This window comes from Anas platyrhynchos, chromosome 2, assembly GCF_047663525.1.
Source record: "Anas platyrhynchos isolate ZD024472 breed Pekin duck chromosome 2, IASCAAS_PekinDuck_T2T, whole genome shotgun sequence".
Lineage (NCBI taxonomy): Eukaryota > Metazoa > Chordata > Aves > Anseriformes > Anatidae > Anas > Anas platyrhynchos.
The window spans coordinates 71,991,308-72,000,652 of record NC_092588.1 but is presented as its reverse complement, the minus strand read 5'-3'; the positions used below and the strand labels follow the sequence as shown (position 1 = coordinate 72,000,652).

The 9,345-nt window shown below is 37.1% G+C and overlaps 1 long non-coding RNA gene across 1 annotated transcript; it reads left to right on the top strand.

The window, feature by feature from the left end:
• Positions 1 to 255: 255 nt before the first annotated feature.
• On the top strand, positions 256 to 3,759 carry LOC106019892 (uncharacterized). Its single transcript, XR_002406150.4, has 4 exons — positions 256 to 357; positions 658 to 760; positions 1,060 to 1,226; positions 3,562 to 3,759. It is a non-coding gene; the product is annotated as an uncharacterized lncRNA (long non-coding RNA).
• The last annotated feature ends 5,586 nt before the right edge of the window (positions 3,760 to 9,345 follow it).

Here is a 9,345-nt window from a genome sequence, read left to right as displayed (position 1 = left end):
GTGCCAGTGCTGCTTAATCACCTCTTGGGTGCTTGGTGAGGCGTGGTACAAAGTTAAAGCCTTCCAGCACATCCAAACTGAACATTAATCACCAGTGCAGGGCAGCCTGTGTGACACAGCCGCGTTACAGAAGGGTTGCTGTGAAGCTCTGACTTACTCCAAGGAGCAGCCTTGGCCTCCCTGATGTGTGGGACAGATCTGACACAGATGCTGCAGATTGCTTGGTCCCACACAGGCACAAAATCTTGGGGCTGACTCCTAACCACTGCCTCTCTGTGCTGTCTTCCCCCACAACATCCCTTACTCTCACCTCCCCAGGACAGCTGAGAGCCCAGTGAAACAGGCTTCTGCCACCAGGTGGGTGGGGAAATACTTCACCTATCCAAAGAACTGCTGTTTTAGGGGCTTTTGTTTTCTTTGTCTTTGGCTTTATCTTGTCAACTCCACAGAAAGGGCTGATGATCTTGGAGCAGTAGTAATAACTGCATCCTTGGGGGGCAGGAACTCGACTGCTCCCATGTGGCTTTTCTGACATTATTGGCACAGAGATGAAATTGCATTCGTCCAGCCCAACAAATCATACTGGATGGCCTTTCTGAAAGCATTGCCTCTACTGATAGGTATCTCACGCCTTTTAACTAACTCTCATTTTCACAGAAATATCCTGGGGCCCATTTTAAAAATCAAGCTTAAAACAAAACTTCAGCAAGATGATGACAGAGGGTATATGAAGAGATGAAATGAAAGGCAAGTGGAGAAGGTAAGAGGTAAAAGCAGACCTTTTACTTAGCAGTGCCAGGGTTTCATATCAGAAACAGCTGACAATCCTTTTTAGCCCTGTTACTTTGGCTTTGTAGGCAGGAGTTAAATTTACTGTAGTTGACACAACACAGTCTGAAGTAATTTGGCTATCATGACTTCTTAACTATGATAAAAATGCTCCCTCTGATGTGCGCAATAGTATGTAAGAAAACTTTATTATATGGAACTGGGAACTGTATCCAACTATGTTAATAAGAAACAGTTAAAGTAAGAAATTACTGTTTGTGATTTCTCAAGGTACAGAAGCTTGGTAGGATGGAGAGTCTGGCATCAAAGATGTTCCCATCAAGAGAGAAACATTTAAAAGAACAAACCACAACATAGGAGCAATGTAAAAAAGCAAGATACGAAGGGAAGCTGTGTAGTTGTCTGCAAGTGAAGGTGGTTGTTCTGAAATACCAGTGGTAATTATAAAACTGTTTTTTTTTGTTGTTGTTGTTGTTGTTTGTTTTTTGTTGTTGTTGTTGTTGTTTTTTTCAGTGCACAAATGATAACAAAGCTGCAAGGCTCAGAAACTCAGTTCAGTGATGTTCAGAAATGCACTCCTGCTTCGTTTCTTCCCCAAAATCTCTTGAAGTTGGCTGCTCTGCAGGTGATTTCTCCACAGCAGAGACTGGAGACTGACTCACAAGAAGGACAGATAGTATAGGAGTTACATTGTTGTTCATCAGCCATCGTTTCAGTGTGTTAGTTTAAGATTTAACTAAAAAATAATTTATTGCTATTCTCCCCTTAGTGTTGAAAAAGATCTTGTATCACTAGGGTCCAGGAACGTGTAAACAGTTTCTTCATGGGTGAACTTGCCTAAGGGAGTAAATGTATTTTTGCTGGGCTAATGGTTGTATCTGGGGAGAAAGTCACATAGCCCACGGATATTATTTCTCTCTCTTTTTTTTTTTTTTTTTTTTTTGTCAGTTACGGGAAAAAGATATACGTGGGTCACTGAGAGCAAAAATTAAAGGTCATGCAAATTGAGCCCCAGTCATGCTTGCTTTTCTTCACTACTATTCTGCTCCCATTGAAAGAGCGATGAGATCTCACCTATAAGAGTAGGCACCAAGAGAGAAAAGCTTCTCTTGCTTTTATGGACACAGCAACAAAGCACAGGAAATCTTTGAGTTTCAGGGTTTACCACTCAGCACCAGGGCTTCACGCATGGTCCCCAGTCAGTGAAGCTGAAAGAGTTCAGCAGAGATTAAGTGGATGCTCTCTGAATTAGAATAGAAATGAATTAGAATAGAAAACCCTTTCGGTCTGTCAAAGAAGCACTTTTGTCTTTCAGTCAAGACAAAGTATTAATACAATTAAAGAAGAGAGTTAATGTGTTGCTAGAGAACATTAATAAATATTAAAAATATGTACATGTATGGATCTTCTGATTATTTTCACTTTTATTAATACCAGTTTATTTTTAGTTAACTATGTCAGACTATGTCTATCTGTCTGGTTCCTTTGCATGTCTTTGCCCAACTCCATTTCCCTTGCACATAATCAGAGCTATCTCATTTCTTACATTGGTTCATGAAACAGAAGTTGGAAGTACTGCTAAAGGGATCCATCAAAGAGATTTAATCCTTGTAGGAACTGGATCTGAATTTAGACTTTTGAAATGTTTGGAGTTATACTGATGTCAGTCAGATATCTGAGCCATAATTTCTGGACATATCAATCAGATAGTCTTTCCTCTGCAAATTATACAATTTATAAGTGATGTCAAATTAAAAAAAAAAAAAATCAAAAATATAAATAATCATTCATTTAAAAATCAGTGAATTTACAGGCAAGTTTTTACTTTTTTTGTTGTTGTTGTTGTTTGTTTTCAGTTTCCTGAACTGTTTTCTTGCTTAATACATATGTATATATTTTTATATTATTATTTTATTTTCTTTAACCTAGTGTGGTATGTAAGAAATCAATCTTGTTTCCATACTTAAAATAAAAATAAAATTAATCCCAAATGGTTAAGATCATCCAGTACTTCTGCACATCTGTTCGGCCTAACTGCTTTACAAGGGCATAATATCTGCTCTAGTTATTTGGTTAGTCATCTATGTTTATCACTGTCTGCACATTTGAAAGGCACATGGTGACGGATTTTGTCCCCAGAAGAGGTGAGGGGGGACAAAAGCCTGTGAGTAACAGGCACATATGTTAATCTCAGAAAAAAGGCCCTTAGTTTGGCCTGATAGAAAATTGTATTAATTACCATGATGAAATGACAGTACCTCTAAAATCTAAAGTTGTTTTGCAACAGTAAGAAAGAAAAAGAGGAAAAAAAAAAAAAAAAAAGAAAGTAAATGTTGATACGGAGAAAATATTCTGAATTTGGTAATGTAAGTTCTTTTGGCACAATTTAATTTTAGCCCACAGATGCTATTTAATTTCACCTCCAGTCTCTATTTACAACAATATTTTTAGCTATGCAATTATAAGAGGGATACATTCTCTTGTAATGCTCTTTTGCATGAATTGTCTATGTCAGAAATATTTGGGCCCTTGTACTTCAAAAAAATTGTTTGTGATTCTCATTCAGTGTCAGAGAATATCGGGAGGTTGGGGATTTCCTTTGTTTTCAGGACACAGTGAGGCTATATCACCCACCTGTTGTCAGGCTGTGGGTCAGTGCAAGATCCAGTAATAGAAGCTATTACTACCAGGTACCTTCTCTTGTATTCAGCAGCTTTGTTTTGTTTCACTTATAACTTTTTTTTTTTTTTTTTTTTTTTTTTTTGGCAAAAGAGAGTGTCAGTAGCACTGTCAGTATGTCCTCTAGGAACCAGAAGCCAATGGACCTGAATGTGGATCTGAACAGCTGCATATCAGGTAAAGCTATAGGAGACCTGCACTCAGAATGTATATGGTGAATATGGGAAGATTAGAACTGAAACGTCTACTTTGACTTTTGTCTCTGATAGCAATATCTTTATTTAGGCATGCAAAAGCTTTTCCTGCTTCATCTGGCAATAGTGTTTTGCAGCAGGGAACTAGGAGTGAGAGAAGGATGCAGATCAGTCCCTTGTCTCTCCCATGCCTCAGACTCCTTGGAAATACAGAGAACTCTTATTTCTGTCTTTACTGTCATGCTCACTTGTCCTTTTAACCACAGAAGTCTGGAGAAGAAAAACTGAAGTTTTGGTTTCTTAAAACAAAAACTTCAAGATTTATTCTGTGATTTCTCTTTATATGTAGAGATCTTATCTGCACTCTTAATGTTGCAGACTTCCACTATCATATATCTGTAATTGGTTTCAATATAATTTAGTTGTCGCGAATGTTGCTATGCCTGATTTCTCCTCCGATTAATGATAGTGCAAACCTGTTATTTTTATCTTGAAATGCATACATAGAATGGAGGCTGGGTGACACCCTCCCTTCATGTGTAATGCTGTTTAATTTACTCAGTTGAAATGCATTTTTGAGAAAGCAGGTGTTATTATATTCTTCTTTATTTCTTTCTGACTTGTCAGTGATGACAGATGGGAAATATCTTCCTAGTAGATTTCTAAATCTTGTGCTCTAAGAGATAAATATATTGAAATGGTGATTTCTGTCAAAATTACTTTAATCTTATAGGGCAGGACAATACTCTTTGGCTTTCATTCCTACCTCCCCTTTTACTCCATAATTTGTGTTTTATCTTGTGGTCTGAATATAAAAGTAATGGACATTTCTGAAATGATCGGTAAAATCCGAAATGATTCCTGAATTGTAGTGGTTGTTGCTTGCACAATATCAATATCTGAGTTCTTCCTTTTCCTGAATGATCTTGCTGTTACTGTGAATTTAAAATAATCTTGTTTATTTTGCTTGTGTTTCATTTACTTTTTTTCTTTCTGCAAGGTTCTGCAGTTGTGATTAAATGCTTGCTTTTTTTTTTTTTTTTTGTGGTAGCAGGCAGCCAGTGAAAGCTAGTAAGTGTCAGGCATATATGCCCTTAGTGCTGTCATCCTCATCATCCCACCAGCTTCCTTTCCACCACCTTACCTTATTTATTTATTTACTTACTTATTCTGTGACACTTGTACTCAGCTTTATTTCTGTTTAAACAACTGGTTATTTGCTTGCTCCTTGGTCGTTGTTATATATTATAACTACTTCTGAGGTCATTAGTATTGTAGTTCATTCATTTGATTTATTCAAGAGGAGGAAATTCCTGAAATTTATGTCCATTTTTCTGTCTGTTGAGATATGGGAGAAGGATGATGATCCATCAGTTGCTTTCACTTATAAACCTATTTTTTTTTAATTATTTCTTTTGTGTGTGTGTGTTAAGTATTGCAGGCATATATGCAACATTTATGTGTCTTGAAACTGCTTGAAAACTTGTCTTTCTCATGCTAGGTATTTATATTTCAAAAATCTACAGTTGAATTTTTCTGTGCTTAATAGAAAGATTTATCAATTTAATATTATACACTGATTATGCACATTAAATTGAATGCAAGACACGTCAATCTCTCTTTTAGTCTGATTGCAATGGGAAGAAACATTTTCATGAGAGAGTCTGTATTAATAGTTGATAAGGGTATAATGCGGAGTTCAGTTATTTTTAACTTTCCTTTTAACAAGCTGCTCTGAAGAGCACATGGAATGAAATCCTGACTAAAGATTAAAGTTGATCAGAAATATCATGATCTCTCTGTGAAGAAATAACCATGTGGTGTTTTTTTTTGCCAACTTGAGATAAAATCCAGATTTCATTTTTAATTGGTGTGTCCAAGCAACCATCTAATTGCCCTGTCCCTCTTTATTTTATTTATTTTTTAAGTCCTTTTCTTTCACCTGGGATATGTTATCCCCGTAATATTCGGAGTTGGGGTCACACTCCTCCCCTTGACACCTAGTAAGAGAAGAACTGAGATTTTTAAATCAAAGATGATTCCAAAGTCATGTCATCCTCAAAGGTGAGGGAGAAGCCTTCAGCTTCCTCATGCAACTTCTCACCTGACTGCTCCTGGCCACCTGTGCCTGGTCTCTCTGAAGCTCATAAAATACCTGAGACCATGTGGAAGTAGACAGCTGATTCTTTTACTGGCATTAATAGAAAAGAGAATATTCTCTTTGTTTATAATCCTGGTGCAAGGCTCTTTCATGTTTCTTTGCTTTCTTTTGGTTTCATTTGACAAAATTTCCTTTCACAGGGAAAGGCATAGGGAAGAAGTTTGCTTAGGGTTTGGAAGCAGTTCCTACAAACCAGGGACATGCAAGTGATTATATTGCTTGTTAGCACAATATTTATGCTGGTGTACAAGTACAAGGACATGGGAGGGCATGGTGCTGATAGAGAGAGGGGGAGCAATGCTCTGTGTGTGCTAATCAGGGAAGCTGGAAATCCCTTGCGCTCTATTACTAGGGTCAGTATCTTGTGGTAGTGAAGCAATTGGGGAGTGATTGCTCTCATATTTCAGCATCTCTAGGAGTGACATTAGAGGTGAATTTGATGTCATAGCCAAACTCTCTTCAAGAGAGTGTTCATGCAGAAGGAAATATTTGGGGCTTGAATATGTTTCTGTGTCTCCTAGTAAGGACCTTTGACAGAAACAAACAAACAAACAAAAACAACCAAGTGTTCCTACGAATTCTACAAATATAAGGATACATAATTGTCTTCCTTTTCTCATATGAATATATGGATGAAACCTCACCATTTCGCTGTCCATTTGTGTTTGAAGGTCTGGTTGTCAAGTTCTAAGATATTTTGCCAGCCCTCCTCCCCATTTCGCACATTTAAAAGTGAGTGTGAATGCGTTAGACTGCGTAAGAAATGTAATTTGTCTTTTAGAAGTGTCTTTCCAGTGATTTAACTTATTTTTTTCTTTCCTACAGCATTTATAGTGTTACTTTGAAATGCCAAAATCTTTTGTAGTTCTTAAAATGAATGTGTGCCAAATCAATACTTATTTACGTCCTTGGATGAAATCTTCAAAAGCGTCTTGGCAATTATTTGAAAAGGAAGAGATGAATATGAAGAGAGTTTTAATTTAATATTTAATTTCATTAAGGACCTTGAAGCACAAAGTGAGAGCATTATTTATAACACAAATCTCTGAGTACTTCTTAGTAAAGAGAAGGATCAGAATATCACATAGCAGAATAGGGTCACCTAGAGGAGACAGTAATAGAAATGTGATGATATTCACTAGGGCAAAGTCCCAAGGTTGTGTTGTTCCTGTTACTATTTTTTAAGGATGGAAATAGATGCAGGAGGAGAAAGATCTAAGAAATATGAGGCAGTGACAGAATGAATGAGAAACCAAAATGATATGGTAAAGAAAAAAGTAAGTGTAGTTTTACTATGTATCAGGTGAGATTTTTAGGGAAGACTGGGAACTCTTAAGACTATTTTAAAGAAACAGGTGAGACTTCACCTGGAATTTTATGTGTGTTTCTGTCATGCATTGTTTAACTGGAGCTGGAACAGACCATTAGGATGATCAGAGGAATAGAGAGCATCCTGTTACGAAAGAAAGCTATTGTCTTCAAGTTGCTGAAATGTAGGTTTGCAAATAATGGAAATTGGATAGTAGCTAGGGTAAAGAATTACTTAAACTTCCCAGAAATGTTGATGTGACTTCTTAGCTTTGAGGAACACTAAGAACAAGAAAATAAAATGAGTCACTTCCTATTTAGAAAGTTTGGTCAGCAGTGGTCGACCTTGTCTGCTGTTTTGTCTCTGGTAGATTTTCAGGGAATACAAGTGACCTGCTCAATTTGTGGTTTGTTCTCTGCACTATTCCACTGCCTCTAGTAATTGTTTCAGGCATGTTAGGGAAAATACTTCTGGGCATTATCTTTAGTATTAAACAATTGTTAATATATAATATATATATATATATATATATATATATATATAAATTTATATGCATTTAAACCTAGAATTAAACTACTTTGACACATAAAGAACTTTAATTAAACTGAACATCTTCTACCTAAAATGTACACATTTAAATATTCTGAAAATCATAAATCTGGACATCTGTCTTCTGTGTTGGCTGGAAGACTTCTATGCTGGTTAGTGCTGGAGATTTCTCGAGGGTTCTGAATAGAACACCTGTTAATTTACAGATCTGTTAAGTGTTAATAGTTGTGTCTCTGTGCTTGCTCAAAAATGCCCCAGTCAGGAAAGAATTGAGCAGCCCAGCTCCTACTCCTCAGTTTGCCAGCTCAAAGTCCAAAATAATGAGGATCCTTCTCCAGCTAGGCATTTTTCAATCACCTCATGTGCAAATAGGTTTCTCAGAACATGGTGGTGGTTTCACATATGCTGAAAGTGATGTCTTCTGCAAAAGCCTTTTATTTAGAGGTCTCAGTCTGGCATTTGGAGACATTTAAACGATGTTCTCTGTCTCAAAATGACCAAAGGAGAGAAAATAAGTAGTCTTGTGCTGAAGTGATGAGAAAAGGCCAGGCTCAGGATCTATCAGGAGATATAGTTACCTGGTCTAGTGTGATGTTATTCTGCTTGCAATTGCTATGAGAACCCCATAATCTTGTAGTGATAGTTATAATTTTGGAAGGTAAATGAATAAAAGTTTCCTACTTTGAGTGACAATGAGAGTAGGAAGTCTGTATGTGAATGCTCTCAAGAGAAGAAGGGAAAAGAAGACAGATCACTGTGTTACTGAGCAAGTACTGTAGCTGCTATTGAAGGGAATAGAGGACTCCTGTGCATGTGCTTTGAAGTAAAAATGTTGCCTTTGGTCAAGCTGTGAGAAATACCTACATTCTGAAATACTTACAGTCTGTCCTCTGAAGTCACATTTAAGAAACGGGTTTACACTGTGGGTTTACTTAAAACTTCAAAGGGAAGTGTAAAATTCCAGGCTCTGCCTCAAGTCTGTTCCAAGTCTTACTTTTCTTCAGAAGATGGTAACTGACCAGTTCTTTCCCATCTCAGGCTGGCCACAGGAAGTAAGAAGATACGCTGTAAAAATCTTCTATCATGACCAGTAGAAAATGCTTTAAAAATCAAAATCAAAATAATAAACCATTAAATCTTCATACATTTAAGATGTTGAAAATAAAGTTTGTTTGTTTGTTTGTTTTGGCAGTAGAATACTTGTCATCTTCAGAAAAATGTTTTTTTTTGTTTGTTTGTTTGTTTGTTTTCTCCATATGGAGATGGTCCACCACTTAAGGTAGCATTTTAGCATTGCGCACACAGAGTTGAGAAGTGGCATGGCTCAGAAGCAGAGGTGGGATAGAAATGCCAGTTAACAAACCCAGATCATACTTCTGCAACTCAGCAATTAAAGAGAACAGTCTCACTGGAGAACTTGGGATTCCTGAAACCACTGCTTTTCCGAGTTGCTTGTCTGGAGAACACAACTGGCCCTGCTTTCTGCTGGTCTGCCTGACTACCATGGCTATGTAAGTTTTTTCTTTGCATGGGTATCAATTTCAGTCTGATATTACTCAGTTTACTGAACTTACTCTTGTTTTGACACAGATAATGGTACTGCTGGTCTATGTTTGTTATTCTGAAATAGACTTTCAGGGCCACCGTAAGACGGGCTGGGGGGG